Below are 26,440 nucleotides of genomic sequence, written 5' to 3'. Positions count from 1 at the left end.
TTATTCTCACACAGAACAAATATTATCCTAATATATATAAATATATATATATATATATATATATATCAAAAGAGTTTTAAGCGCAAGTTCCTCGTGTTACATTCAGGTGAAAGCTGCTAGCGTGTCAAGTGACCACCAACAGGTGCAAACACAAGATAACAATTCACCACCAGCATAGGGAAAGTGCTGTGCCCAGTATTCAGCATTCAAATGCTGCCTCTAGGAAATCAATTCATGAACCTGTTTTGACTGTGAGTAAAGCAAAAAATAAAGGAGGAACCCTTAAAATGACACGCTAAATTAACAAGAGGACTCTATTTTTGGGTCCCGACCCCCAGGTTAAAAACCACAGAATTCATTTGAAACAGTCAGGAATCCTGCAGCATGTCAATTTTACCTACTGTAGATCAGCAGGACTTTTCCAGTTTTGGCCATCAACATAATGAAATAATCCAAGTACGGGATATATAGATAATATATGCTAAGCATGCTAAGCATGGGGCGTGTGCCTTGCGCTTTTTATCCACCTCTGGTATGACAAGAGATCTGTGCTTATTCTTCTCCAAAGCAAAAGCAGCATGACCCCGACGTGATTTGAACACGCAACCTTCTGATCTGGAGTCAGACGCGCTACCGTTGAGCCACAAGGCCTCACTGTGCAGGTCCCAGTGGTCGTCAACAGAGTAGCCAACAAAGGTAGGTTATTTCCCCCAAACGACATAAAATTAGATAGATTCTGACATATTAAATATTCAGCCTAAAGAGGAAAGAAAATAAGTACTTTTCTTTTCAGCACAATACCACTGTAATTGAAGGCAAAGCCAAACAGAAAGGCACCAGCTAGCCAGTTTCTGTGTTTGCGGCAATGTGAAGCCATACCGGTTTAATTACATTACAATGGAACATGCAAATGCTGGGGTGAATCGTGCATGGTGTGGAATTCTGCACGTGACTTACTCTTTGCTAGCTTTATATTTAGGACAATTTGTGGCCTCTTTCAAGTGAGAAGAAAGATGTTAAATTCTCTTCCTAAAGAAGGTGTTTTATGGCATTCAGTAGATGTATTTGAGGATGGCCTCGATGTTCTTGTGGCAAAGCTGGAAACTATGCCACTATAGTATCTAAAGTGGGTATTGTGACACAGCTTGTTGATCCAAGGAGAAATCGGAAATGCAAATATGGAGTTCTAAAGGAATCCTGCTTCCCAATTTGGGGCACAATTGAAAATGACTTCAGGTCTTTCATTTTTTTCCCTTTCTCCTTCATTTGGAACAACAAGGGGAAGAAGGGTGGGTGAATGGTTGAACCTGAGTCTTCTTTTTATCCTGAATTACTTTAGTAACTTTCTGTGATACTGTTCCATGTTTAAAGATCAAAGGAGTATGAAACAAGTGCATTTCCAAGCCTACGTAAGTTGCACCTTGTGGCAAATAAGGAAGCGGTATTCAAACGGCGTGATGCGTTTATGGAAGAAAAAAGGAGCTTGATGGCAGCGGTGGGATTCGAACCCACGCCCCCGAAGAGACTGGAGCCTTAATCCAGCGCCTTAGACCGCTCGGCCACGCTACCTGCGCATGTTTCTGGCGGCTGTGTACTCACAACACGCACGCCATTTGGCAGCGTTCTGATCATTTCATTTTCTTTCTTGTCAAAAGGTTGCAAGTCCCGACAATATCTTTCCACACTCATGTGGCACTGCTGGCGGCATAGCTCATTTAGAGCGCCTTCACCTCTACAGGACGGCAAAAATACAAGAAAACTAGATCAATTCTAAAATATTACACATCCCCCTCTATTTATTCTCACACAGAACAAATATTATCCTAATATATATAAATATATATATATATATATATATATATATATATATATATATCAAAAGAGTTTGAAGCGCAAGTTCCTCGTGTTACATTCAGGTGAAAGCTGCTAGCGTGTCAAATGACCACCAACAGGTGCAAACACAAGATAACAATTCACCACCAGCATAGGGAAAGTGCTGTGCCCAGTATTCAGCATTCAAATGCTGCCTCTAGGAAATCAATTCATGAACCTGTTTTGACTGGGAGTAAAGCAAAAAAAAAAAGAAGGAACCCTTAAAATGACACGCTAAATTAACAAGAGGACTCTATTTTTGGGTCCCGACCCCCAGGTTAAAAACCACAGAATTCATTTGAAACAGTCAGGAATCCTGCAGCATGTCAATTTTACCTACTGTAGATCAGCAGGACTTTTTCAGTTTTGTCCATCAACATAATGAAATAATCCAAGTACGGGATATATAGATAATATATGCTAAGCATGCTAAGAATGGGGCGTGTGCCTTGCGCTTTTTATCCAACTCTGGTATGACAAGAGATCTGTGCTTATTCTTCTCCAAAGCAAAAGCAGCATGACCCCGACGTGATTTGAACACGCAACCTTCTGATCTGGAGTCAGACGCGCTACCGTTGCGCCAAGAGGTCTCACTGTGCAGGTGGGGTGGTCGTCAACAGAGTAGCCAACAAAGGTAGGTTATTTCCCCCAACCGACATAAAATTAGATAGATTCTGACATATTAAATATTCAGCCTAAAGAGGAAAGAAAATAAGTACTTTTCTTTTCAGCACAATACCACTGTAATTGAAGGCAAAGCCAAACAGAAAGGCACCAGCTAGCCAGTTTCTGTGTTTGCGGCAATGTGAAGCCATACCGGTTTAATTACATTACAATGGAACATGCAAATGCTGGGGTGAATCGTGCATGGTGTGGAATTCTGCACGTGACTTACTCTTTGCTAGCTTTATATTTAGGACAATTTGTGGCCTCTTTCAAGTGAGAAGAAAGATGTTAAATTCTCTTCCTAAAGAAGGTGTTTTATGGCATTCAGTAGATGTATTTGAGGATGGCCTCGATGTTCTTGTGGCAAAGCTGGAAACTATGCCACTATAGTATCTAAAGTGGGTATTGTGACACAGCTTGTTGATCCAAGGAGAAATCGGAAATGCAAATATGGAGTTCTAAAGGAATCCTGCTTCCCAATTTGGGGCACAATTGAAAATGACTTCAGGTCTTTCATTTTTTTCCCTTTCTCCTTCATTTGGAACAACAAGGGGAAGAAGGGTGGGTGAATGGTTGAACCTGAGTCTTCTTTTCATCCTGAATTACTTTTGTAACTTTCTGTGATACTGTTCCATGTTTAAAGATCAAAGGAGTATGAAACAAGTGCATTTCCAAGCCTACGTAAGTTGCACCTTGTGGCAAATAAGGAAGCGGTATTCAAACGGCGTGATGCGTTTATGGAAGAAAAAAGGAGCTTGATGGCAGCGGTGGGATTCGAACCCACGCCCCCGAAGAGACTGGAGCCTTAATCCAGCGCCTTAGACCGCTCGGCCACGCTACCTGCGCATTTTTCTGGCGGCTGTGTACTCACAACACGCACGCCATTTGGCAGCGTTCTGATCATTTCATTTTCTTTCTTGTCAAAAGGTTGCAAGTCCCGACAATATCTTTCCACACTCAAGTGGCACTGCTGGCGGCATAGCTCATTTAGAGCGCCTTCACCTCTACAGGACGGCAAAAATACAAGAAAACTAGATCAATTCTAAAATATTACACATCCCCCTCTATTTATTCTCACACAGAACAAATATTATCCTAATATATATAAATATATATATATATATATATATATCAAAAGAGTTTGAAGCGCAAGTTCCTCGTGTTACATTCAGGTGAAAGCTGCTAGCGTGTCAAATGACCACCAACAGGTGCAAACACAAGATAACAATTCACCACCAGCATAGGGAAAGTGCTGTGCCCAGTATTCAGCATTCAAATGCTGCCTCTAGGAAATCAATTCATGAACCTGTTTTGACTGGGAGTAAAGCAAAAAAAAAAGGAGGAACCCTTAAAATGACACGCTAAATTAACAAGAGGACTCTATTTTTGGGTCCCGACCCCCAGGTTAAAAACCACAGAATTCATTTGAAACAGTCAGGAATCCTGCAGCATGTCAATTTTACCTACTGTAGATCAGCAGGACTTTTCCAGTTTTGTCCATCAACATAATGAAATAATCCAAGTACGGGATATATAGATAATATATGCTAAGCATGCTAAGAATGGGGCGTGTGCCTTGCGCTTTTTATCCAACTCTGGTATGACAAGAGATCTGTGCTTATTCTTTTCCAAAGTAAAAGCAGCATGACCTCGACGTGATTTGAACACGCAACCTTCTGATCTGGAGTCAGACGCGCTACCGTTGCGCCACAAGGTCTCACTGTGCAGGTGAGAGTGGTCGTCAACAGAGTAGCCAACAAAGGTAGGTTATTTCCCCCAACGGACATAAAATTAGATAGATTCTGACATATTAAATATTCAGCCTAAAGAGGAAAGAAAATAAGTACTTTTCTTTTCAGCACAATACCACTGTAATTGAAGGCAAAGCCAAACAGAAAGGCACCAGCTAGCCAGTTTCTGTGTTTGCGGCAATGTGAAGCCATACCGGTTTAATTACATTACAATGGAACATGCAAATGCTGGGGTGAATCGTGCATGGTGTGGAATTCTCCACGTGACTTACTCTTTGCTAGCTTTATATTTAGGACAATTTGTGGCCTCTTTCAAGTGAGAAGAAAGATGTTAAATTCTCTTCCTAAAGAAGGTGTTTTATGGCATTCAGTAGATGTATTTGAGGATGGCCTCGATGTTCTTGTGGCAAAGCTGGAAACTATGCCACTATAGTATCTAAAGTGGGTATTGTGACACAGCTTGTTGATCCAAGGAGAAATCGGAAATGCAAATATGGAGTTCTAAAGGAATCCTGCTTCCCAATTTGGGGCACAATTGAAAATGACTTCAGGTCTTTCATTTTTTTTCCTTTCTCCTTCATTTGGAACAACAAGGGGAAGAAGGGTGGGTGAATGGTTGAACCTGAGGCTTCTTTTCATCCTGAATTACTTTTGTAACTTTCTGTGATACTGTTCCATGTTTAAATATCAAAGGAGTATGAAACAAGTGCATTTCCAAGCCTACGTAAGTTGCACCTTGTGGCAAATAAGGAAGCGGTATTCAAACGGCGTGATGCGTTTATGGAAGAAAAAAGGAGCTTGATGGCAGCGGTGGGATTCGAACCCACGCCCCCGAAGAAACTGGAGCCTTAATCCAGCGCCTTAGACCGCTCGGCCACGCTACCTGCGCATGTTTCCGGCGGCTGTGTACTCACAACACGCACGCCATTTGGCAGCGTTCTGATCATTTCATTTTCTTTCTTGTCAAAAGGTTGCAAGTCCCGACAATATCTTTCCACACTCATGTGGCACTGCTGGCGGCATAGGTCATTTAGAGCGCCTTCACCTCTACAGGACGGCAAAAATACAAGAAAACTAGATCAATTCTAAAATATTACACATCCCCCTCTATTTATTCTCACACAGAACAAATATTATCCTAATATATATAAATATATATATATATATATATCAAAAGAGTTTGAAGCGCAAGTTCCTCGTGTTACATTCAGGTGAATGCTGCTAGCGTGTCAAATGACCACCTACAGGTGCAAACACAAGATAACAATTCACCACCAGCATAGGGAAAGTGCTGTGCCCAGTATTCAGCATTCAAATGCTGCCTCTAGGAAATCGATTCATTAACCTGTTTTGACTGGGAGTAAAGCAAAAAAAAAAGGAGGAACCCTTGAAATGACACGCTAAATTAACAAGAGGACTCTATTTTTGGGTCCCGACCCCCAGGTTAAAAACCACAGAATTCATTTGAAACAGTCAGGAATCCTGCAGCATGTCAATTTTACCTACTGTAGATCAGCAGGACTTTTCCAGTTTTGGCCATCAACATAATGAAATAATCCAAGTACGGGATATATAGATAATATATGCTAAGCATGGGGCGTGTGCCTTGCGCTTTTTATCCAACTCTGGTATGACAAGAGATCTGTGCTTATTCTTCTCCACAGTAAATGCAGCATGACCCCGACGTGATTTGAACACGCAACCTTCTGATCTGGAGTCAGACGCGCTACCGTTGCGCCACAAGGTCTCACTGTGCAGGTCGGAGTGGTCGTCAACAGAGTAGCCAACAAAGGTAGGTTATTTCCCCCAACCGACATAAAATTAGATAGATTCTGACATATTAAATATTCAGCCTAAAGAGGAAAGAAAATAAGTACTTTTCTTTTCAGCACAATACCACTGTAATTGAAGGCAAAGCCAAACAGAAAGGCACCAGCTAGACAGTTTCTGTGTTTGCGGCAATGTGAAGCCATACCGGTTTAATTACATTACAATGGAACATGCAAATGCTGGGGTGAATCGTGCATGGTGTGGAATTCTCCACGTGACTTACTCTTTGCTAGCTTTATATTTAGGACAATTTGTGGCCTCTTTCAAGTGAGAAGAAAGATGTTAAATTCTCTTCCTAAAGAAGGTGTTTTATGGCATTCAGTAGATGTATTTGAGGATGGCCTCGATGTTCTTGTGGCAAAGCTGGAGACTATGCCACTATAGTATCTAAAGTGGGTATTGTGACACAGCTTGTTGATCCAAGGAGAAATCAGAAATGCAAATATGGAGTTCTAAAGGAATCCTGCTTCCCAATTTGGGGCACAATTGAAAATGACTTCAGGTCTTTCATTTTTTTTCCTTTCTCCTTCATTTGGAACAACAAGGGGAAGAAGGGTGGGTGAATGATTGAACCTGAGTCTTCTTTTCATCCTGAATTACTTTTGTAACTTTCTGTGATACTGTTCCATGTTTAAAGATCAAAGGAGTATGAAACAAGTGCATTTCCAAGCCTACGTAAGTTGCACCTTGTGGCAAATAAGGAAGCGGTATTCAAACGGCGTGATGCGTTTATGGAAGAAAAAAGGAGCTTGATGGCAGCGGTGGGATTCGAACCCACGCCCCCGAAGAGACTGGAGCCTTAATCCAGCGCCTTAGACTGCTCGGCCACGCTACCTGCGCATGTTTTCGGCGGCTGTGTACTCACAACATGCACGCCATTTGGCAGCGTTCTGATCATTTCATTTTCTTTCTTGTCAAAAGGTTGCAAGTCCCGACAATATCTTTCCACACTCATGTGGCACTGCTGGCGGCATAGCTCATTTAGAGCGCCTTCACCTCTACAGGACGGCAAAAATACAAGAAAACTAGATCAATTCTAAAATATTACACATCCCCCTCTATTTATTCTCACACAGAACAAATATTATCCTAATATATATAAATATATATATATATATATCAAAAGAGTTTGAAGCGCAAGTTCCTCGTGTTACATTCAGGTGAAAGCTGCTAGCGTGTCAAATGACCACCAACAGGTGCAAACACAAGATAACAATTCACCACCAGCATAGGGAAAGTGCTGTGCCCAGTATTCAGCATTCAAATGCTGCCTCTAGGAAATCAATTCATGAACCTGTTTTGACTGGGAGTAAAGCAAAAAATAAAGGAGGAACCCTTAAAATGACACGCTAAATTAACAAGAGGACTCTATTTTTGGGTCCCGACCCCGAGGTTAAAAACCACAGAATTCATTTGAAACAGTCAGGAATCCTGCAGCATGTCAATTTTACCTACTGTAGATCAGCAGGACTTTTCCAGTTTTGGCCATCAACATAATGAAATAATCCAAGTACGGGATATATAGATAATATATGCTAAGCATGCTAAGAATGGGGCGTGTGCCTTGCGCTTTTTATCCAACTCTGGTATGACAAGAGATCTGTGCTTATTCTTCTCCAAAGCAAAAGCAGCATGACCCCGACGTGATTTGAACACGCAACCTTCTGATCTGGAGTCAGACGCGCTACCGTTGCGCCACGAGGTCTCACTGTGCAGGTGGGAGTGGTCGTCAACAGAGTAGCCAACAAAGGTAGGTTATTTCCCCCAACCGACATAAAATTAGATAGATTCTGACATATTAAATATTCAGCCTAAAGAGGAAAGAAAATAAGTACTTTTCTTTTCAGCACAATACCACTGTAATTGAAGGCAAAGCCAAACAGAAAGGCACCAGCTAGCCAGTTTCTGTGTTTGCGGCAATGTGAAGCCATACCGGTTTAATTACATTACAATGGAACATGCAAATGCTGGGGTGAATCGTGGATGGTGTGGAATTCTCCACGTGACTTACTCTTTGCTAGCTTTATATTTAGGACAATTTGTGGCCTCTTTCAAGTGAGAAGAAAGATGTTAAATTCTCTTCCTAAAGAAGGTGTTTTATGGCATTCAGTAGATGTATTTGAGGATGGCCTCGATGTTCTTGTGGCAAAGCTGGAAACTATGCCACTATAGTATCTAAAGTGGGTATTGTGACACAGCTTGTTGATCCAAGGAGAAATCGGAAATGCAAATATGGAGTTCTAAAGGAATCCTGCTTCCCAATTTGGGGCACAATTGAAAATGACTTCAGGTCTTTCATTTTTTTTCCTTTCTCCTTCATTTGGAACAACAAGGGGAAGAATGGTTGAACCTGAGTCTTCTTTTCATCCTGAATTACTTTTGTATCTTTCTGTGATACTGTTCCATGTTTAAAGATCAAAGGAGTATGAAACAAGTGCATTTCCAAGCCTACGTAAGTTGCACCTTGTGGCAAATAAGGAAGCGGTATTCAAACGGCGTGATGCGTTTATGGAAGAAAAAAGGAGCTTGATGGCAGCGGTGGGATTCGAACCCACGCCCCCGAAGAGACTGGAGCCTTAATCCAGCGCCTTAGACCGGTCGGCCACGCTACCTGCGCATGTTTCCGGCGGCTGTGTACTCACAACACGCACGCCATTTGGCAGCGTTCTGATCATTTCATTTTCTTTCTTGTCAAAAGGTTGCAAGTCCCGACAATATCTTTCCACACTCATGTGGCACTGCTGGCGGCATAGGTCATTTAGAGCGCCTTCACCTCTACAGGACGGCAAAAATACAAGAAAACTAGATCAATTCTAAAATATTACACATCCCCCTCTATTTATTCTCACACAGAACAAATATTATCCTAATATATATAAATATATATATATATATATATATATATCAAAAGAGTTTGAAGCGCAAGTTCCTCGTGTTACATTCAGGTGAAAGCTGCTAGCGTGTCAAATGACCACCAACAGGTGCAAACACAAGATAACAATTCACCACCAGCATAGGGAAAGTGCTGTGCCCAGTATTCAGCATTCAAATGCTGCCTCTAGGAAATCAATTCATGAACCTGTTTTGACTGGGAGTAAAGCAAAAAAAAAAAGAAGGAACCCTTAAAATGACACGCTAAATTAACAAGAGGACTCTATTTTTGGGTCCCGACCCCCAGGTTAAAAACCACAGAATTCATTTGAAACATTCAGGAATCCTGCAGCATGTCAATTTTACCTACTGTAGATCAGCAGGACTTTTTCAGTTTTGGCCATCAACATAATGAAATAATCCAAGTACGGGATATATAGATAATATATGCTAAGCATGCTAAGAATGGGGCGTGTGCCTTGCGCTTTTTATCCAACTCTGGTATGACAAGAGATCTGTGCTTATTCTTCTCCAAAGCAAAAGCAGCATGACCCCGACGTGATTTGAACACGCAACCTTCTGATCTGGAGTCAGACGCGCTACCGTTGCGCCACGAGGTCTCACTGTGCAGGTGGGAGTGGTCGTCAACAGAGTAGCCAACAAAGGTAGGTTATTTCCCCCAACCGACATAAAATTAGATAGATTCTGACATATTAAATATTCAGCCTAAAGAGGAAAGAAAATAAGTACTTTTCTTTTCAGCACAATACCACTGTAATTGAAGGCAAAGCCAAACAGAAAGGCACCAGCTAGCCAGTTTCTGTGTTTGCGGCAATGTGAAGCCATACCGGTTTAATTACATTACAATGGAACATGCAAATGCTGGGGTGAATCGTGCATGGTGTGGAATTCTCCACGTGACTTACTCTTTGCTAGCTTTATATTTAGGACAATTTGTGGCCTCTTTCAAGTGAGAAGAAAGATGTTAAATTCTCTTCCTAAAGAAGGTGTTTTATGGCATTCAGTAGATGTATTTGAGGATGGCCTCGATGTTCTTGTGGCAAAGCTGGAAACTATGCCACTATAGTATCTAAAGTGGGTATTGTGACACAGCTTGTTGATCCAAGGAGAAATCGGAAATGCAAATATGGAGTTCTAAAGGAATCCTGCTTCCCAATTTGGGGCACAATTGAAAATGACTTCAGGTCTTTCATTTTTTTTCCTTTCTCCTTCATTTGGAACAACAAGGGGAAGAAGGGTGGGTGAATGGTTGAAAATGAGTCTTCTTTTCATCCTGAATTACTTTTGTAACTTTCTGTGATACTGTTCCATGTTTAAATATCAAAGGAGTATGAAACAAGTGCATTTCCAAGCCTACGTAAGTTGCACCTTGTGGCAAATAAGGAAGCGGTATTCAAACGGTGTGATGCGTTTATGGAAGAAAAAAAGGGCTTGATGGCAGCGGTGGGATTCGAACCCACGCCCCCGAAGAGACTGGAGCCTTAATCCAGCGCCTTAGACCGCTCGGCCACGCTACCTGCGCATGTTTCCGGCGGCTGTGTACTCACAACACGCACGCCATTTGGCAGCGTTCTGATCATTTCATTTTCTTTCTTGTCAAAAGGTTGCAAGTCCCGACAATATCTTTCCACACTCATGTGGCACTGCTGGCGGCATAGGTCATTTAGAGCGCCTTCACCTCTACAGGACGGCAAAAATACAAGAAAACTAGATCAATTCTAAAATATTACACATCCCCCTCTATTTATTCTCACACAGAACAAATATTATCCTAATATATATAAATATATATATATATATATATATCAAAAGAGTTTGAAGCGCAAGTTCCTCGTGTTACATTCAGGTGAAAGCTGCTAGCGTGTCAAATGACCACCAACAGGTGCAAACACAAGATAACAATTCACCACCAGCATAGGGAAAGTGCTGTGCCCAGTATTCAGCATTCAAATGCTGCCTCTAGGAAATCAATTCATGAACCTGTTTTGACTGGGAGTAAAGCAAAAAAAAAAGGAGGAACCCTTAAAATGACACGCTAAATTAACAAGAGGACTCTATTTTTGGGTCCCGACCCCCAGGTTAAAAACCACAGAATTCATTTGAAACAATCAGGAATCCTGCAGCATGTCAATTTTACCTACTGTAGATCAGCAGGACTTTTCCAGTTTTGGCCATCAACATAATGAAATAATCCAAGTACGGGATATATAGATAATATATGCTAAGCATGCTAAGAATGGGGCGTGTGCCTTGCGCTTTTTATCCAACTCTGGTATGACAAGAGATCTGTGCTTATTCTTCTCCAAAGCAAAAGCAGCATGACCCCGACGTGATTTGAACACGCAACCTTCTGATCTGGAGTCAGACGCGCTACCGTTGCGCCACAAGGTCTCAGTGTGCAGGTGGGAGTGGTCGTCAACAGAGTAGCCAACAAAGGTAGGTTATTTCCCCCAACCGACATAAAATTAGATAGATTCTGACATATTAAATATTCAGCCTAAAGAGGAAAGAAAATAAGTACTTTTCTTTTCAGCACAATACCACTGTAATTGAAGGCAAAGCCAAACAGAAAGGCACCAGCTAGCCAGTTTCTGTGTTTGCGGCAATGTGAAGCCATACCGGTTTAATTACATTACAATGGAACATGCAAATGCTGGGGTGAATCGTGCATGGTGTGGAATTCTCCACGTGACTTACTCTTTGCTAGCTTTATATTTAGGACAATTTGTGGCCTCTTTCAAGTGAGAAGAAAGATGTTAAATTCTCTTCCTAAAGAAGGTGTTTTATGGCATTCAGTAGATGTATTTGAGGATGGCCTCGATGTTCTTGTGGCAAAGCTGGAAACTATGCCACTATAGTATCTAAAGTGGGTATTGTGACACAGCTTGTTGATCCAAGGAGAAATCGGAAATGCAAATATGGAGTTCTAAAGGAATCCTGCTTCCCAATTTGGGGCACAATTGAAAATGACTTCAGGTCTTTCATTTTTTTTCCTTTCTCCTTCATTTGGAACAACAAGGGGAAGAATGGTTGAACCTGAGTCTTCTTTTCATCCTGAATTACTTTTGTATCTTTCTGTGATACTGTTCCATGTTTAAAGATCAAATGAGTATGAAACAAGTGCATTTCCAAGCCTACGTAAGTTGCACCTTGTGGCAAATAAGGAAGCGGTATTCAAACGGCGTGATGCGTTTATGGAAGAAAAAAGGAGCTTGATGGCAGCGGTGGGATTCGAACCCACGCCCCCGAAGAGACTGGAGCCTTAATCCAGCGCCTTAGACCGGTCGGCCACGCTACCTGCGCATGTTTCCGGCGGCTGTGTACTCACAACACGCACGCCATTTGGCAGCGTTCTGATCATTTCATTTTCTTTCTTGTCAAAAGGTTGCAAGTCCCGACAATATCTTTCCACACTCATGTGGCACTGCTGGCGGCATAGGTCATTTAGAGCGCCTTCACCTCTACAGGACGGCAAAAATACAAGAAAACTAGATCAATTCTAAAATATTACACATCCCCCTCTATTTATTCTCACACAGAACAAATATTATCCTAATATATATAAATATATATATATATATATATATCAAAAGAGTTTGAAGCGCAAGTTCCTCGTGTTACATTCAGGTGAAAGCTGCTAGCGTGTCAAATGACCACCAACAGGTGCAAACACAAGATAACAATTCACCACCAGCATAGGGAAAGTGCTGTGCCCAGTATTCAGCATTCAAATGCTGCCTCTAGGAAATCAATTCATGAACCTGTTTTGACTGGGAGTAAAGCAAAAAAAAAAAGAAGGAACCCTTAAAATGACACGCTAAATTAACAAGAGGACTCTATTTTTGGGTCCCGACCCCCAGGTTAAAAACCACAGAATTCATTTGAAACATTCAGGAATCCTGCAGCATGTCAATTTTACCTACTGTAGATCAGCAGGACTTTTTCAGTTTTGGCCATCAACATAATGAAATAATCCAAGTACGGGATATATAGATAATATATGCTAAGCATGCTAAGAATGGGGCGTGTGCCTTGCGCTTTTTATCCAACTCTGGTATGACAAGAGATCTGTGCTTATTCTTCTCCAAAGCAAAAGCAGCATGACCCCGACGTGATTTGAACACGCAACCTTCTGATCTGGAGTCAGACGCGCTACCGTTGCGCCACGAGGTCTCACTGTGCAGGTGGGAGTGGTCGTCAACAGAGTAGCCAACAAAGGTAGGTTATTTCCCCCAACCGACATAAAATTAGATAGATTCTGACATATTAAATATTCAGCCTAAAGAGGAAAGAAAATAAGTACTTTTCTTTTCAGCACAATACCACTGTAATTGAAGGCAAAGCCAAACAGAAAGGCACCAGCTAGCCAGTTTCTGTGTTTGCGGCAATGTGAAGCCATACCGGTTTAATTACATTACAATGGAACATGCAAATGCTGGGGTGAATCGTGCATGGTGTGGAATTCTCCACGTGACTTACTCTTTGCTAGCTTTATATTTAGGACAATTTGTGGCCTCTTTCAAGTGAGAAGAAAGATGTTAAATTCTCTTCCTAAAGAAGGTGTTTTATGGCATTCAGTAGATGTATTTGAGGATGGCCTCGATGTTCTTGTGGCAAAGCTGGAAACTATGCCACTATAGTATCTAAAGTGGGTATTGTGACACAGCTTGTTGATCCAAGGAGAAATCGGAAATGCAAATATGGAGTTCTAAAGGAATCCTGCTTCCCAATTTGGGGCACAATTGAAAATGACTTCAGGTCTTTCATTTTTTTTTCCTTTCTCCTTCATTTGGAACAACAAGGGGAAGAAGGGTGGGTGAATGGTTGAACCTGAGTCTTCTTTTCATCCTGAATTACTTTTGTAACTTTCTGTGATACTGTTCCATGTTTAAATATCAAAGGAGTATGAAACAAGTGCATTTCCAAGCCTACGTAAGTTGCACCTTGTGGCAAATAAGGAAGCGGTATTCAAACGGTGTGATGCGTTTATGGAAGAAAAAAAGGGCTTGATGGCAGCGGTGGGATTCGAACCCACGCCCCCGAAGAGACTGGAGCCTTAATCCAGCGCCTTAGACCGCTCGGCCACGCTACCTGCGCATGTTTCCGGCGGCTGTGTACTCACAACACGCACGCCATTTGGCAGCGTTCTGATCATTTCATTTTCTTTCTTGTCAAAAGGTTGCAAGTCCCGACAATATCTTTCCACACTCATGTGGCACTGCTGGCGGCATAGGTCATTTAGAGCGCCTTCACCTCTACAGGACGGCAAAAATACAAGAAAACTAGATCAATTCTAAAATATTACACATCCCCCTCTATTTATTCTCACACAGAACAAATATTATCCTAATATATATAAATATATATATATATATATATATATATATATATCAAAAGAGTTTGAAGCGCAAGTTCCTCGTGTTACATTCAGGTGAAAGCTGCTAGCGTGTCAAATGACCACCAACAGGTGCAAACACAAGATAACAATTCACCACCAGCATAGGGAAAGTGCTGTGCCCAGTATTCAGCATTCAAATGCTGCCTCTAGGAAATCAATTCATGAACCTGTTTTGACTGGGAGTAAAGCAAAAAAAAAAGGAGGAACCCTTAAAATGACACGCTAAATTAACAAGAGGACTCTATTTTTGGGTCCCGACCCCCAGGTTAAAAACCACAGAATTCATTTGAAACAATCAGGAATCCTGCAGCATGTCAATTTTACCTACTGTAGATCAGCAGGACTTTTCCAGTTTTGGCCATCAACATAATGAAATAATCCAAGTACGGGATATATAGATAATATATGCTAAGCATGCTAAGAATGGGGCGTGTGCCTTGCGCTTTTTATCCAACTCTGGTATGACAAGAGATCTGTGCTTATTCTTCTCCAAAGCAAAAGCAGCATGACCCCGACGTGATTTGAACACGCAACCTTCTGATCTGGAGTCAGACGCGCTACCGTTGCGCCACGAGGTCTCACTGTGCAGGTGGGAGTGGTCGTCAACAGAGTAGCCAACAAAGGTAGGTTATTTCCCCCAACCGACATAAAATTAGATAGATTCTGACATATTAAATATTCAGCCTAAAGAGGAAAGAAAATAAGTACTTTTCTTTTCAGCACAATACCACTGTAATTGAAGGCAAAGCCAAACAGAAAGGCACCAGCTAGCCAGTTTCTGTGTTTGCGGCAATGTGAAGCCATACCGGTTTAATTACATTACAATGGAACATGCAAATGCTGGGGTGAATCGTGCATGGTGTGGAATTCTCCACGTGACTTACTCTTTGCTAGCTTTATATTTAGGACAATTTGTGGCCTCTTTCAAGTGAGAAGAAAGATGTTAAATTCTCTTCCTAAAGAAGGTGTTTTATGGCATTCAGTAGATGTATTTGAGGATGGCCTCGATGTTCTTGTGGCAAAGCTGGAAACTATGCCACTATAGTATCTAAAGTGGGTATTGTGACACAGCTTGTTGATCCAAGGAGAAATCGGAAATGCAAATATGGAGTTCTAAAGGAATCCTGCTTCCCAATTTGGGGCACAATTGAAAATGACTTCAGGTCTTTCATTTTTTTTCCTTTCTCCTTCATTTGGAACAACAAGGGGAAGAATGGTTGAACCTGAGTCTTCTTTTCATCCTGAATTACTTTTGTATCTTTCTGTGATACTGTTCCATGTTTAAAGATCAAAGGAGTATGAAACAAGTGCATTTCCAAGCCTACGTAAGTTGCACCTTGTGGCAAATAAGGAAGCGGTATTCAAACGGCGTGATGCGTTTATGGAAGAAAAAAGGAGCTTGATGGCAGCGGTGGGATTCGAACCCACGCCCCCGAAGAGACTGGAGCCTTAATCCAGCGCCTTAGACCGGTCGGCCACGCTACCTGCGCATGTTTCCGGCGGCTGTGTACTCACAACACGCACGCCATTTGGCAGCGTTCTGATCATTTCATTTTCTTTCTTGTCAAAAGGTTGCAAGTCCCGACAATATCTTTCCACACTCATGTGGCACTGCTGGCGGCATAGGTCATTTAGAGCGCCTTCACCTCTACAGGACGGCAAAAATACAAGAAAACTAGATCAATTCTAAAATATTACACATCCCCCTCTATTTATTCTCACACAGAACAAATATTATCCTAATATATATAAATATATATATATATATATATATCAAAAGAGTTTGAAGCGCAAGTTCCTCGTGTTACATTCAGGTGAAAGCTGCTAGCGTGTCAAATGACCACCAACAGGTGCAAACACAAGATAACAATTCACCACCAGCATAGGGAAAGTGCTGTGCCCAGTATTCAGCATTCAAATGCTGCCTCTAGGAAATCAATTCATGAACCTGTTTTGACTGGGAGTAAAGCAAAAAAAAAAAGAAGGAACCCTTAAAATGACACGCTAAATTAACAAGAGGACTCTATTTTTGGGTCCCGACCCCCAGGTTAAAAACCACAGAATTCATTTGAAACATTCAGGAATCCTGCAGCATGTCAATTTTACCTACTGTAGATCAGCAGGACTTTTTCAGTTTTGGCCATCAACATAATGAAATAATCCAAGTACGGGATATATAGATAATATATGCTAAGCATGCTAAGAATGGGGCGTGTGCCTTGCGCTTTTTATCCAACTCTGGTATGACAAGAGATCTGTGCTTATTCTTCTCCAAAGCAAAAGCAGCATGACCCCGACGTGATTTGAACACGCAACCTTCTGATCTGGAGTCAGACGCGCTACCGTTGCGCCACGAGGTCTCACTGTGCAGGTGGGAGTGGTCGTCAACAGAGTAGCCAACAAAGGTAGGTTATTTCCCCCAACCGACATAAAATTAGATAGATTCTGACATATTAAATATTCAGCCTAAAGAGGAAAGAAAATAAGTACTTTTCTTTTCAGCACAATACCACTGTAATTGAAGGCAAAGCCAAACAGAAAGGCACCAGCTAGCCAGTTTCTGTGTTTGCGGCAATGTGAAGCCATACCGGTTTAATTACATTACAATGGAACATGCAAATGCTGGGGTGAATCGTGCATGGTGTGGAATTCTCCACGTGACTTACTCTTTGCTAGCTTTATATTTAGGACAATTTGTGGCCTCTTTCAAGTGAGAAGAAAGATGTTAAATTCTCTTCCTAAAGAAGGTGTTTTATGGCATTCAGTAGATGTATTTGAGGATGGCCTCGATGTTCTTGTGGCAAAGCTGGAAACTATGCCACTATAGTATCTAAAGTGGGTATTGTGACACAGCTTGTTGATCCAAGGAGAAATCGGAAATGCAAATATGGAGTTCTAAAGGAATCCTGCTTCCCAATTTGGGGCACAATTGAAAATGACTTCAGGTCTTTCATTTTTTTTCCTTTCTCCTTCATTTGGAACAACAAGGGGAAGAAGGGTGGGTGAATGGTTGAACCTGAGTCTTCTTTTCATCCTGAATTACTTTTGTAACTTTCTGTGATACTGTTCCATGTTTAAATATCAAAGGAGTATGAAACAAGTGCATTTCCAAGCCTACGTAAGTTGCACCTTGTGGCAAATAAGGAAGCGGTATTCAAACGGTGTGATGCGTTTATGGAAGAAAAAAAGGGCTTGATGGCAGCGGTGGGATTCGAACCCACGCCCCCGAAGAGACTGGAGCCTTAATCCAGCGCCTTAGACCGCTCGGCCACGCTACCTGCGCATGTTTCCGGCGGCTGTGTACTCACAACACGCACGCCATTTGGCAGCGTTCTGATCATTTCATTTTCTTTCTTGTCAAAAGGTTGCAAGTCCCGACAATATCTTTCCACACTCATGTGGCACTGCTGGCGGCATAGGTCATTTAGAGCGCCTTCACCTCTACAGGACGGCAAAAATACAAGAAAACTAGATCAATTCTAAAATATTACACATCCCCCTCTATTTATTCTCACACAGAACAAATATTATCCTAATATATATAAATATATATATATATATATATATCAAAAGAGTTTGAAGCGCAAGTTCCTCGTGTTACATTCAGGTGAAAGCTGCTAGCGTGTCAAATGACCACCAACAGGTGCAAACACAAGATAACAATTCACCACCAGCATAGGGAAAGTGCTGTGCCCAGTATTCAGCATTCAAATGCTGCCTCTAGGAAATCAATTCATGAACCTGTTTTGACTGGGAGTAAAGCAAAAAAAAAAGGAGGAACCCTTAAAATGACACGCTAAATTAACAAGAGGACTCTATTTTTGGGTCCCGACCCCCAGGTTAAAAACCACAGAATTCATTTGAAACAATCAGGAATCCTGCAGCATGTCAATTTTACCTACTGTAGATCAGCAGGACTTTTCCAGTTTTGGCCATCAACATAATGAAATAATCCAAGTACGGGATATATAGATAATATATGCTAAGCATGCTAAGAATGGGGCGTGTGCCTTGCGCTTTTTATCCAACTCTGGTATGACAAGAGATCTGTGCTTATTCTTCTCCAAAGCAAAAGCAGCATGACCCCGACGTGATTTGAACACGCAACCTTCTGATCTGAAGTCAGACGCGCTACCGTTGCGCCACAAGGTCTCAGTGTGCAGGTGGGAGTGGTCGTCAACAGAGTAGCCAACAAAGGTAGGTTATTTCCCCCAACCGACATAAAATTAGATAGATTCTGACATATTAAATATTCAGCCTAAAGAGGAAAGAAAATAAGTACTTTTCTTTTCAGCACAATACCACTGTAATTGAAGGCAAAGCCAAACAGAAAGGCACCAGCTAGCCAGTTTCTGTGTTTGCGGCAATGTGAAGCCATACCGGTTTAATTACATTACAATGGAACATGCAAATGCTGGGGTGAATCGTGCATGGTGTGGAATTCTCCACGTGACTTACTCTTTGCTAGCTTTATATTTAGGACAATTTGTGGCCTCTTTCAAGTGAGAAGAAAGATGTTAAATTCTCTTCCTAAAGAAGGTGTTTTATGGCATTCAGTAGATGTATTTGAGGATGGCCTCGATGTTCTTGTGGCAAAGCTGGAAACTATGCCACTATAGTATCTAAAGTGGGTATTGTGACACAGCTTGTTGATCCAAGGAGAAATCGGAAATGCAAATATGGAGTTCTAAAGGAATCCTGCTTCCCAATTTGGGGCACAATTGAAAATGACTTCAGGTCTTTCATTTTTTTTCCTTTCTCCTTCATTTGGAACAACAAGGGGAAGAATGGTTGAACCTGAGTCTTCTTTTCATCCTGAATTACTTTTGTATCTTTCTGTGATACTGTTCCATGTTTAAAGATCAAAGGAGTATGAAACAAGTGCATTTCCAAGCCTACGTAAGTTGCACCTTGTGGCAAATAAGGAAGCGGTATTCAAACGGCGTGATGCGTTTATGGAAGAAAAAAGGAGCTTGATGGCAGCGGTGGGATTCGAACCCACGCCCCCGAAGAGACTGGAGCCTTAATCCAGCGCCTTAGACCGGTCGGCCACGCTACCTGCGCATGTTTCCGGCGGCTGTGTACTCACAACACGCACGCCATTTGGCAGCGTTCTGATCATTTCATTTTCTTTCTTGTCAAAAGGTTGCAAGTCCCGACAATATCTTTCCACACTCATGTGGCACTGCTGGCGGCATAGGTCATTTAGAGCGCCTTCACCTCTACAGGACGGCAAAAATACAAGAAAACTAGATCAATTCTAAAATATTACACATCCCCCTCTATTTATTCTCACACAGAACAAATATTATCCTAATATATATAAATATATATATATATATATATATCAAAAGAGTTTGAAGCGCAAGTTCCTCGTGTTACATTCAGGTGAAAGCTGCTAGCGTGTCAAATGACCACCAACAGGTGCAAACACAAGATAACAATTCACCACCAGCATAGGGAAAGTGCTGTGCCCAGTATTCAGCATTCAAATGCTGCCTCTAGGAAATCAATTCATGAACCTGTTTTGACTGGGAGTAAAGCAAAAAAAAAAAGAAGGAACCCTTAAAATGACACGCTAAATTAACAAGAGGACTCTATTTTTGGGTCCCGACCCCCAGGTTAAAAACCACAGAATTCATTTGAAACATTCAGGAATCCTGCAGCATGTCAATTTTACCTACTGTAGATCAGCAGGACTTTTTCAGTTTTGGCCATCAACATAATGAAATAATCCAAGTACGGGATATATAGATAATATATGCTAAGCATGCTAAGAATGGGGCGTGTGCCTTGCGCTTTTTATCCAACTCTGGTATGACAAGAGATCTGTGCTTATTCTTCTCCAAAGCAAAAGCAGCATGACCCCGACGTGATTTGAACACGCAACCTTCTGATCTGGAGTCAGACGCGCTACCGTTGCGCCACGAGGTCTCACTGTGCAGGTGGGAGTGGTCGTCAACAGAGTAGCCAACAAAGGTAGGTTATTTCCCCCAACCGACATAAAATTAGATAGATTCTGACATATTAAATATTCAGCCTAAAGAGGAAAGAAAATAAGTACTTTTCTTTTCAGCACAATACCACTGTAATTGAAGGCAAAGCCAAACAGAAAGGCACCAGCTAGCCAGTTTCTGTGTTTGCGGCAATGTGAAGCCATACCGGTTTAATTACATTACAATGGAACATGCAAATGCTGGGGTGAATCGTGCATGGTGTGGAATTCTCCACGTGACTTACTCTTTGCTAGCTTTATATTTAGGACAATTTGTGGCCTCTTTCAAGTGAGAAGAAAGATGTTAAATTCTCTTCCTAAAGAAGGTGTTTTATGGCATTCAGTAGATGTATTTGAGGATGGCCTCGATGTTCTTGTGGCAAAGCTGGAAACTATGCCACTATAGTATCTAAAGTGGGTATTGTGACACAGCTTGTTGATCCAAGGAGAAATCGGAAATGCAAATATGGAGTTCTAAAGGAATCCTGCTTCCCAATTTGGGGCACAATTGAAAATGACTTCAGGTCTTTCATTTTTTTTTCCTTTCTCCTTCATTTGGAACAACAAGGGGAAGAAGGGTGGGTGAATGGTTGAACCTGAGTCTTCTTTTCATCCTGAATTACTTTTGTAACTTTCTGTGATACTGTTCCATGTTTAAATATCAAAGGAGTATGAAACAAGTGCATTTCCAAGCCTACGTAAGTTGCACCTTGTGGCAAATAAGGAAGCGGTATTCAAACGGTGTGATGCGTTTATGGAAGAAAAAAAGGGCTTGATGGCAGCGGTGGGATTCGAACCCACGCCCCCGAAGAGACTGGAGCCTTAATCCAGCACCTTAGACCGCTCGGCCACGCTACCTGCGCATGTTTCCGGCGGCTGTGTACTCACAACACGCACGCCATTTGGCAGCGTTCTGATCATTTCATTTTCTTTCTTGTCAAAAGGTTGCAAGTCCCGACAATATCTTTCCACACTCATGTGGCACTGCTGGCGGCATAGGTCATTTAGAGCGCCTTCACCTCTACAGGACGGCAAAAATACAAGAAAACTAGATCAATTCTAAAATATTACACATCCCCCTCTATTTATTCTCACACAGAACAAATATTATCCTAATATATATAAATATATATATATATATATATATATATATATCAAAAGAGTTTGAAGCGCAAGTTCCTCGTGTTACATTCAGGTGAAAGCTGCTAGCGTGTCAAATGACCACCAACAGGTGCAAACACAAGATAACAATTCACCACCAGCATAGGGAAAGTGCTGTGCCCAGTATTCAGCATTCAAATGCTGCCTCTAGGAAATCAATTCATGAACCTGTTTTGACTGGGAGTAAAGCAAAAAAAAAAGGAGGAACCCTTAAAATGACACGCTAAATTAACAAGAGGACTCTATTTTTGGGTCCCGACCCCCAGGTTAAAAACCACAGAATTCATTTGAAACAATCAGGAATCCTGCAGCATGTCAATTTTACCTACTGTAGATCAGCAGGACTTTTTCAGTTTTGGCCATCAACATAATGAAATAATCCAAGTACGGGATATATAGATAATATATGCTAAGCATGCTAAGAATGGGGCGTGTGCCTTGCGCTTTTTATCCAACTCTGGTATGACAAGAGATCTGTGCTTATTCTTCTCCAAAGCAAAAGCAGCATGACCACGACGTGATTTGAACACGCAACCTTCTGATCTGGAGTCAGACGCGCTACCGTTGCGCCACGAGGTCTCACTGTGCAGGTGGGAGTGGTCGTCAACAGAGTAGCCAACAAAGGTAGGTTATTTCCCCCAACCGACATAAAATTAGATAGATTCTGACATATTAAATATTCAGCCTAAAGAGGAAAGAAAATAAGTACTTTTCTTTTCAGCACAATACCACTGTAATTGAAGGCAAAGCCAAACAGAAAGGCACCAGCTAGCCAGTTTCTGTGTTTGCGGCAATGTGAAGCCATACCGGTTTAATTACATTACAATGGAACATGCAAATGCTGGGGTGAATCGTGCATGGTGTGGAATTCTCCACGTGACTTACTCTTTGCTAGCTTTATATTTAGGACAATTTGTGGCCTCTTTCAAGTGAGAAGAAAGATGTTAAATTCTCTTCCTAAAGAAGTTGTTTTATGGCATTCAGTAGATGTATTTGAGGATGGCCTCGATGTTCTTGTGGCAAAGCTGGAAACTATGCCACTATAGTATCTAAAGTGGGTATTGTGACACAGCTTGTTGATCCAAGGAGAAATCGGAAATGCAAATATGGAGTTCTAAAGGAATCCTGCTTCCCAATTTGGGGCACAATTGAAAATGACTTCAGGTCTTTCATTTTTTTTCCTTTCTCCTTCATTTGGAACAACAAGGGGAAGAAGGGTGGGTGAATGGTTGAACCTGAGTCTTCTTTTCATCCTGAATTACTTTTGTAACTTTCTGTGATACTGTTCCATGTTTAAATATCAAAGGAGTATGAAACAAGTGCATTTCCAAGCCTACGTAAGTTGCACCTTGTGGCAAATAAGGAAGCGGTATTCAAACGGTGTGATGCGTTTATGGAAGAAAAAAAGGGCTTGATGGCAGCGGTGGGATTCGAACCCACGCCCCCGAAGAGACTGGAGCCTTAATCCAGCGCCTTAGACCGCTCGGCCACGCTACCTGCGCATGTTTCCGGCGGCTGTGTACTCACAACACGCACGCCATTTGGCAGCGTTCTGATCATTTCATTTCCTTTCTTGTCAAAAGGTTGCAAGTCCCGACAATATCTTTCCACACTCATGTGGCACTGCTGGCAGCATAGGTCATTTAGAGCGCCTTCACCTCTACAGGACGGCAAAAATACAAGAAAACTAGATCAATTCTAAAATATTACACATCCCCCTCTATTTATTCTCACACAGAACAAATATTATCCTAATATATATAAATATATATATATATATATATATCAAAAGAGTTTGAAGCGCAAGTTCCTCGTGTTACATTCAGGTGAAAGCTGCTAGCGTGTCAAATGACCACCAACAGGTGCAAACACAAGATAACAATTCACCACCAGCATAGGGAAAGTGCTGTGCCCAGTATTCAGCATTCAAATGCTGCCTCTAGGAAATCAATTCATGAACCTGTTTTGACTGGGAGTAAAGCAAAAAAAAAAGGAGGAACCCTTAAAATGACACGCTAAATTAACAAGAGGACTCTATTTTTGGGTCCCGACCCCCAGGTTAAAAACCACAGAATTCATTTGAAACAATCAGGAATCCTGCAGCATGTCAATTTTACCTACTGTAGATCAGCAGGACTTTTCCAGTTTTGGCCATCAACATAATGAAATAATCCAAGTACGGGATATATAGATAATATATGCTAAGCATGCTAAGAATGGGGCGTGTGCCTTGCGCTTTTTATCCAACTCTGGTATGACAAGAGATCTGTGCTTATTCTTCTCCAAAGCAAAAGCAGCATGACCCCGACGTGATTTGAACACGCAACCTTCTGATCTGGAGTCAGACGCGCTACCGTTGCGCCACAAGGTCTCAGTGTGCAGGTGGGAGTGGTCGTCAACAGAGTAGCCAACAAAGGTAGGTTATTTCCCCCAACCGACATAAAATTAGATAGATTCTGACATATTAAATATTCAGCCTAAAGAGGAAAGAAAATAAGTACTTTTCTTTTCAGCACAATACCACTGTAATTGAAGGCAAAGCCAAACAGAAAGGCACCAGCTAGCCAGTTTCTGTGTTTGCGGCAATGTGAAGCCATACCGGTTTAATTACATTACAATGGAACATGCAAATGCTGGGGTGAATCGTGCATGGTGTGGAATTCTCCACGTGACTTACTCTTTGCTAGCTTTATATTTAGGACAATTTGTGGCCTCTTTCAAGTGAGAAGAAAGATGTTAAATTCTCTTCCTAAAGAAGGTGTTTTATGGCATTCAGTAGATGTATTTGAGGATGGCCTCGATGTTCTTGTGGCAAAGCTGGAAACTATGCCACTATAGTATCTAAAGTGGGTATTGTGACACAGCTTGTTGATCCAAGGAGAAATCGGAAATGCAAATATGGAGTTCTAAAGGAATCCTGCTTCCCAATTTGGGGCACAATTGAAAATGACTTCAGGTCTTTCATTTTTTTTCCTTTCTCCTTCATTTGGAACAACAAGGGGAAGAATGGTTGAACCTGAGTCTTCTTTTCATCCTGAATTACTTTTGTATCTTTCTGTGATACTGTTCCATGTTTAAAGATCAAAGGAGTATGAAACAAGTGCATTTCCAAGCCTACGTAAGTTGCACCTTGTGGCAAATAAGGAAGCGGTATTCAAACGGCGTGATGCGTTTATGGAAGAAAAAAGGAGCTTGATGGCAGCGGTGGGATTCGAACCCACGCCCCCGAAGAGACTGGAGCCTTAATCCAGCGCCTTAGACCGCTCGGCCACGCTACCTGCGCATGTTTCCGGCGGCTGTGTACTCACAACACGCACGCCATTTGGCAGCGTTCTGATCATTTCATTTTCTTTCTTGTCAAAAGGTTGCAAGTCCCGACAATATCTTTCCACACTCATGTGGCACTGCTGGCGGCATAGGTCATTTAGAGCGCCTTCACCTCTACAGGACGGCAAAAATACAAGAAAACTAGATCAATTCTAAAATATTACACATCCCCCTCTATTTATTCTCACACAGAACAAATATTATCCTAATATATATAAATATATATATATATATATATATATATCAAAAGAGTTTGAAGCGCAAGTTCCTCGTGTTACATTCAGGTGAAAGCTGCTAGCGTGTCAAATGACCACCAACAGGTGCAAACACAAGATAACAATTCACCACCAGCATAGGGAAAGTGCTGTGCCCAGTATTCAGCATTCAAATGCTGCCTCTAGGAAATCAATTCATGAACCTGTTTTGACTGGGAGTAAAGCAAAAAAAAAGGAGGAACCCTTAAAATGACACGCTAAATTAACAAGAGGACTCTATTTTTGGGTCCCGACCCCCAGGTTAAAAACCACAGAATTCATTTTAAACAATCAGGAATCCTGCAGCATGTCAATTTTACCTACTGTAGATCAGCAGGACTTTTCCAGTTTTGGCCATCAACATAACGAAATAATCCAAGTACGGGATATATAGATAATATATGCTAAGCATGCTAAGAATGGGGCGTGTGCCTTGCGCTTTTTATCCAACTCTGGTATGACAAGAGATCTGTGCTTATTCTTCTCCAAAGCAAAAGCAGCATGACCCCGACGTGATTTGAACACGCAACCTTCTGATCTGGAGTCAGACGCGCTACCGTTGCGCCACGAGGTCTCACTGTGCAGGTGGGAGTGGTCGTCAACAGAGTAGCCAACAAAGGTAGGTTATTTCCCCCAACCGACATAAAATTAGATAGATTCTGACATATTAAATATTCAGCCTAAAGAGGAAAGAAAATAAGTACTTTTCTTTTCAGCACAATACCACTGTAATTGAAGGCAAAGCCAAACAGAAAGGCACCAGCTAGCCAGTTTCTGTGTTTGCGGCAATGTGAAGCCATACCGGTTTAATTACATTACAATGGAACATGCAAATGCTGGGGTGAATCGTGCATGGTGTGGAATTCTCCACGTGACTTACTCTTAGCTAGCTTTATATTTAGGACAATTTGTGGCCTCTTTCAAGTGAGAAGAAAGATGTTAAATTCTCTTCCTAAAGAAGGTGTTTTATGGCATTCAGTAGATGTATTTGAGGATGGCCTCGATGTTCTTGTGGCAAAGCTGGAAACTATGCCACTATAGTATCTAAAGTGGGTATTGTGACACAGCTTGTTGATCCAAGGAGAAATCGGAAATGCAAATATGGAGTTCTAAAGGAATCCTGCTTCCCAATTTGGGGCACAATTGAAAATGACTTCAGGTCTTTCATTTTTTTTCCTTTCTCCTTCATTTGGAACAACAAGGGGAAGAATGGTTGAACCTGAGTCTTCTTTTCATCCTGAATTACTTTTGTATCTTTCTGTGATACTGTTCCATGTTTAAAGATCAAAGGAGT

The 26,440-nt window shown here is 41.6% G+C and overlaps 21 non-coding genes across 21 annotated transcripts; all 21 read right to left on the bottom strand.

Moving 5' to 3' along the window:
• Nucleotides 1-1,487: 1,487 nt before the first annotated feature.
• TRNAL-AAG (transfer RNA leucine (anticodon AAG)) lies at nt 1,488-1,569 on the bottom strand. Its single transcript has one exon. It is a non-coding gene; the product is annotated as a tRNA-Leu (tRNA).
• Nucleotides 1,570-3,297: 1,728 nt separating this feature from the next.
• TRNAL-AAG (transfer RNA leucine (anticodon AAG)) lies at nt 3,298-3,379 on the bottom strand. The gene has a single exon. It is a non-coding gene; the product is annotated as a tRNA-Leu (tRNA).
• An 804-nt stretch (nt 3,380-4,183) lies between these two features.
• Nucleotides 4,184-4,255, bottom strand: TRNAW-CCA (transfer RNA tryptophan (anticodon CCA)). The gene has a single exon. It is a non-coding gene; the product is annotated as a tRNA-Trp (tRNA).
• An 836-nt stretch (nt 4,256-5,091) lies between these two features.
• On the bottom strand, nt 5,092-5,173 carry TRNAL-AAG (transfer RNA leucine (anticodon AAG)). The gene has a single exon. It is a non-coding gene; the product is annotated as a tRNA-Leu (tRNA).
• A 791-nt stretch (nt 5,174-5,964) lies between these two features.
• On the bottom strand, nt 5,965-6,036 carry TRNAW-CCA (transfer RNA tryptophan (anticodon CCA)). The gene has a single exon. It is a non-coding gene; the product is annotated as a tRNA-Trp (tRNA).
• Nucleotides 6,037-7,752: 1,716 nt separating this feature from the next.
• Nucleotides 7,753-7,824, bottom strand: TRNAW-CCA (transfer RNA tryptophan (anticodon CCA)). The gene has a single exon. It is a non-coding gene; the product is annotated as a tRNA-Trp (tRNA).
• Nucleotides 7,825-9,538: 1,714 nt separating this feature from the next.
• Nucleotides 9,539-9,610, bottom strand: TRNAW-CCA (transfer RNA tryptophan (anticodon CCA)). Its single transcript has one exon. It is a non-coding gene; the product is annotated as a tRNA-Trp (tRNA).
• Nucleotides 9,611-10,446: 836 nt separating this feature from the next.
• Nucleotides 10,447-10,528, bottom strand: TRNAL-AAG (transfer RNA leucine (anticodon AAG)). Its single transcript has one exon. It is a non-coding gene; the product is annotated as a tRNA-Leu (tRNA).
• Nucleotides 10,529-11,330: 802 nt separating this feature from the next.
• On the bottom strand, nt 11,331-11,402 carry TRNAW-CCA (transfer RNA tryptophan (anticodon CCA)). Its single transcript has one exon. It is a non-coding gene; the product is annotated as a tRNA-Trp (tRNA).
• Nucleotides 11,403-13,112: 1,710 nt separating this feature from the next.
• On the bottom strand, nt 13,113-13,184 carry TRNAW-CCA (transfer RNA tryptophan (anticodon CCA)). The gene has a single exon. It is a non-coding gene; the product is annotated as a tRNA-Trp (tRNA).
• Nucleotides 13,185-14,021: 837 nt separating this feature from the next.
• Nucleotides 14,022-14,103, bottom strand: TRNAL-AAG (transfer RNA leucine (anticodon AAG)). The gene has a single exon. It is a non-coding gene; the product is annotated as a tRNA-Leu (tRNA).
• Nucleotides 14,104-14,915: 812 nt separating this feature from the next.
• TRNAW-CCA (transfer RNA tryptophan (anticodon CCA)) lies at nt 14,916-14,987 on the bottom strand. Its single transcript has one exon. It is a non-coding gene; the product is annotated as a tRNA-Trp (tRNA).
• Nucleotides 14,988-16,697: 1,710 nt separating this feature from the next.
• TRNAW-CCA (transfer RNA tryptophan (anticodon CCA)) lies at nt 16,698-16,769 on the bottom strand. Its single transcript has one exon. It is a non-coding gene; the product is annotated as a tRNA-Trp (tRNA).
• Nucleotides 16,770-17,605: 836 nt separating this feature from the next.
• TRNAL-AAG (transfer RNA leucine (anticodon AAG)) lies at nt 17,606-17,687 on the bottom strand. The gene has a single exon. It is a non-coding gene; the product is annotated as a tRNA-Leu (tRNA).
• Nucleotides 17,688-20,271: 2,584 nt separating this feature from the next.
• Nucleotides 20,272-20,343, bottom strand: TRNAW-CCA (transfer RNA tryptophan (anticodon CCA)). Its single transcript has one exon. It is a non-coding gene; the product is annotated as a tRNA-Trp (tRNA).
• An 837-nt stretch (nt 20,344-21,180) lies between these two features.
• TRNAL-AAG (transfer RNA leucine (anticodon AAG)) lies at nt 21,181-21,262 on the bottom strand. The gene has a single exon. It is a non-coding gene; the product is annotated as a tRNA-Leu (tRNA).
• An 810-nt stretch (nt 21,263-22,072) lies between these two features.
• TRNAW-CCA (transfer RNA tryptophan (anticodon CCA)) lies at nt 22,073-22,144 on the bottom strand. The gene has a single exon. It is a non-coding gene; the product is annotated as a tRNA-Trp (tRNA).
• Nucleotides 22,145-22,980: 836 nt separating this feature from the next.
• TRNAL-AAG (transfer RNA leucine (anticodon AAG)) lies at nt 22,981-23,062 on the bottom strand. Its single transcript has one exon. It is a non-coding gene; the product is annotated as a tRNA-Leu (tRNA).
• Nucleotides 23,063-23,864: 802 nt separating this feature from the next.
• Nucleotides 23,865-23,936, bottom strand: TRNAW-CCA (transfer RNA tryptophan (anticodon CCA)). The gene has a single exon. It is a non-coding gene; the product is annotated as a tRNA-Trp (tRNA).
• Nucleotides 23,937-24,761: 825 nt separating this feature from the next.
• On the bottom strand, nt 24,762-24,843 carry TRNAL-AAG (transfer RNA leucine (anticodon AAG)). Its single transcript has one exon. It is a non-coding gene; the product is annotated as a tRNA-Leu (tRNA).
• Nucleotides 24,844-25,648: 805 nt separating this feature from the next.
• Nucleotides 25,649-25,720, bottom strand: TRNAW-CCA (transfer RNA tryptophan (anticodon CCA)). Its single transcript has one exon. It is a non-coding gene; the product is annotated as a tRNA-Trp (tRNA).
• Between the last annotated feature and the right edge of the window lie 720 nt (nt 25,721-26,440).

This window comes from Pelobates fuscus, chromosome 3, assembly GCF_036172605.1.
Source record: "Pelobates fuscus isolate aPelFus1 chromosome 3, aPelFus1.pri, whole genome shotgun sequence".
Lineage (NCBI taxonomy): Eukaryota > Metazoa > Chordata > Amphibia > Anura > Pelobatidae > Pelobates > Pelobates fuscus.
This window is presented reverse-complemented; position numbering and strand designations above follow the sequence as displayed.